Genomic DNA, 3,300 nt, shown 5'->3' with positions numbered 1-3,300 from the left:
AAGAATATAATCCTGATCCGAAAAATTAGGAAAAATATATCCTTTTAATTTAAAAACTCTTTCAATGTATTCGAAAAAGTTAATTTCAAGGTCATCACCYATACTTTTAATCATGTTTTGCAATGAATTACTTATGTTTTGTAATATATAATAAATTATGTTTTCTATCCCTGGGGTCTGTTAAAAGCTTCTGTTTTTGGCGTAATTAATAGCATATAATATTTCTAGAAAATGATGTATGCGATAACGCCAACATCAAATTATTGAGGTTACTGTTCATATGACACATGCAATGACGTCAGCACCTCAATTATTRTATTTACKGTTCTTCTGCTTTTTCGGTCTTTATATAGCCGATTKTTTTTTTTATTTTTGGTGTGCAATTTTTAGAGTTCTCTCTATATATATAAATATCAATTTTGTAATCCTTTGTATTATAGTTTGATATTAATAAAAGATAGCCTTTGTGTACTTATATAGAGTGATCCTGTATAGTTGATCCTGTAAAGTTATATAGAGTGATCCTGTATAGGCAGTGCTAAACAAAGAATTTCCTTAATTTGTTGTTTAATCCTTTTGACTGCATTAGTATGCTCATTAGTCCATGTTGGAGGATTATTTCTTAACCTTTTTAGTTCTTATATTGAATTTATCATTGTTTATATTGACGATGTTTTGGTTTATAGTCATAAATGATAACCGGATCGCAAGCAGAAATGTAATATCCTTTTATTAATAAGGCAAATATATTACAAGAGATTGATTACAAAAGGAGAGGGATAAGATTCTAATCTAAGACATGAACAACAAAACAAGAAGCAGCTACATAAAGCCGAAAAAGAAAAGCAACAAAAAAAATGTAGGTACCATTAGCACCACTAACTTTTTACAAATAATTGAAGTTCACAATAACTTCAATAATACGGACTTTTACCCTATTGCATGCGTCATCAAGCTTCGAACGTCATTGCATGCGTCATTTTCTGGAAGCTTATAGCTTTAGTCTTCAAACTGGTCTTGGGCATCTTGCTCGTCTTTCAAAATCCATTGCTCAGGAAATTTAACTTCTTTCCAAGAAATAGTTTTTGAAATTATTTTATTGCTTTTTGCAATATTTGTAATAAATAAAGTTGTTTCTCCTCTATCATCCAAGTTTTGAATTTGTTTGATATTAGGAAAAATTTTATTCATTACTTTATAATGAATTCTATAACTAAGAATGAAATTTTCCAACCCGGGTAACATGTCATAACCTTCAGATTTAATATCCAAGGATAAAACATCCATAATATGCGGATCACTTAATGATACAGGGAAATTTGGAAAGTACGAAAAATATATCGGCCCATCACAAAGACTTGATTCTATAACTGCAAGGAGTGAATCATGAAATTTGCAAAATCTTTTGTCACGAAGACATATTAAAGCAGAGGTGTTTAAACCTAGTCTGGTTGCAGGTTTCAAAGCAACTTGAACCATACCCAGATGCAAAAATTTATATTTTTGCTGATGCTGCTTAATTTGCTTCGCTGGTAATAATTGAAAAGTACTATACCCTTGGGATATAGGCATAGATTCTTCAACCGTTTCAATGATATAATCAGATTTCAATGAGAAATTAGATTTATAAACTTCATTCTGTTTTGATTTTGGTAATTTCCAATTACATAAATCATGATCTATAGTTTCGTTTATAATTAATTCTTTGTTTCTATTAGAAACAGATGAAGATGACGATTGAGAAGAATTTCTTCTCAAGGACCTAATTATCTGATTCATTAATTCAGACTTTCTCTATGGTCAACGACTTTTATCAGAAACGTATTCGAACCTCTACCTGGGTATCAAAAAGTAAACAAACAAGTGAAATTAATTAAGTCAGTTCTGAACACGACTTGGTATCAAAGAGTAAACAAACAAGTGAAATTAAATTGGTACCTTGATTAAGGTTCTTCAATCACTACCAGTGTAAGAGCTTCTTGGTCTGATCTATAAGAACTATGGCAGCTGGTTGATTAATCATGAATGGTGTTCTTGAAGGATGAAGCTACTTGAGTTACTATATATAGAAGGATGAAATATCTTGGCTGCCTCTAAACTCATCCATGGTTATCTTTTTAACTATGGTTAGTGTTTACAGCTTTGCTATTTCCAGGCCACAAAACCCATTATCAAGTCTTCCCTCCAAATATTGATTTTTAATTTAATCACTAAGTTTAAAAATTATTAAAGAAAGTATTAAAACTATTAAAAAAACTCAATTAGGTTGTTATTTTTAGGTTGTTATCTTATGGAGTTAATTTAAGAATGATGAGCAATAACCATAAGGGTGGTGTCTGATTGATTTGAGCTTGGCTTCGAAGGTCAAAAGTACCAGGAGATTCCAGGTTCAAATCCAAAGAAGAATAAAAATCTTCTTGTGGTCACGGACGTTCAAATGCGATGACCCCGAGCTATCTGCAAAGCAGGTGGTCGTCCTGAGATTAGTCGACTCGTATAGCTGGTTGGGTATCCACGTTAATAAAAAAAATGATGATCAATTAGAGCATGTTTACCAAATGGTTATTGGGTATATATATTTATCGGTAAAATTTCTTATTTTCGGTTGTCAAAATAGATTGTTGATAAACGTTTTTTATTAGACAAGTATTTATTGGTAATAATTTCTTTTTCTCGCTTAACTGGTGGTATCTTGGTCTCGCCATGTCATTAACCAGGTAAGATTCTCGACTCTTGTCATAGGCATTCGACAAAGTAAGTACCAAGTGACATCCGATAACGTAAGTACCAAGTGACATCCGATAAGGTAAGTACCAAGTGACATCCGATAAGGTAAGTGTTTGGTAAATAATCCAATACCTTATTTGAGATTTTAAAGGAAAATTGACCAAAATAACCAATCTCCCAAACGATATTAATGGGATTCATTTTTTAAACCGAATTCCAATTTAACCATTGTTTCATGCAAGGCCATTGAAGTTTTTTCATACTATTTTTCAGGACCAATAAAATTAATCGAGGTATATATAAACTGAGCTGAAATAAGGGTGTATTTGGGATTGTTTATAAAAACAATTTATTAACTTATTTCAGTATGACACCGATAATAAATATTTTTAAGTGTTTGAATAAACAGCTTATACCAAAAACAAACCAGTAATAAAAAAAATTAAAAAAAATTAAACCATTTTAATTTATGATAAATTAATAAAAACTTATATAACCGCGTTAAAAAAAAGTTGAAGATACATCGAACAAAATTTCAATGAATGAATGTGGGTCCCACAAGACCTCTATTTT

At 30.8% G+C, this 3,300-nt stretch overlaps 1 long non-coding RNA gene across 1 annotated transcript; it reads right to left on the bottom strand.

Annotated features, from left to right (window-relative positions):
* Positions 1–707: 707 nt before the first annotated feature.
* Positions 708–2,067, bottom strand: LOC112505450. Its single transcript, XR_003068400.1, has 2 exons — positions 1,939–2,067; positions 708–1,837 (listed from the first exon to the last, which is right to left on the bottom strand). It is a non-coding gene; the product is annotated as an uncharacterized LOC112505450 (long non-coding RNA).
* Between the last annotated feature and the right edge of the window lie 1,233 nt (positions 2,068–3,300).

The sequence above is a fragment of the Cynara cardunculus genome, unplaced genomic scaffold (assembly GCF_001531365.2).
Source record: "Cynara cardunculus var. scolymus isolate 2C unplaced genomic scaffold, CcrdV1 Un_Scaffold_11163, whole genome shotgun sequence".
NCBI lineage: Eukaryota > Viridiplantae > Streptophyta > Magnoliopsida > Asterales > Asteraceae > Cynara > Cynara cardunculus.
Note: the sequence above shows the minus strand (reverse complement) of the source record. Positions and strands in the feature narration are given on the sequence as shown.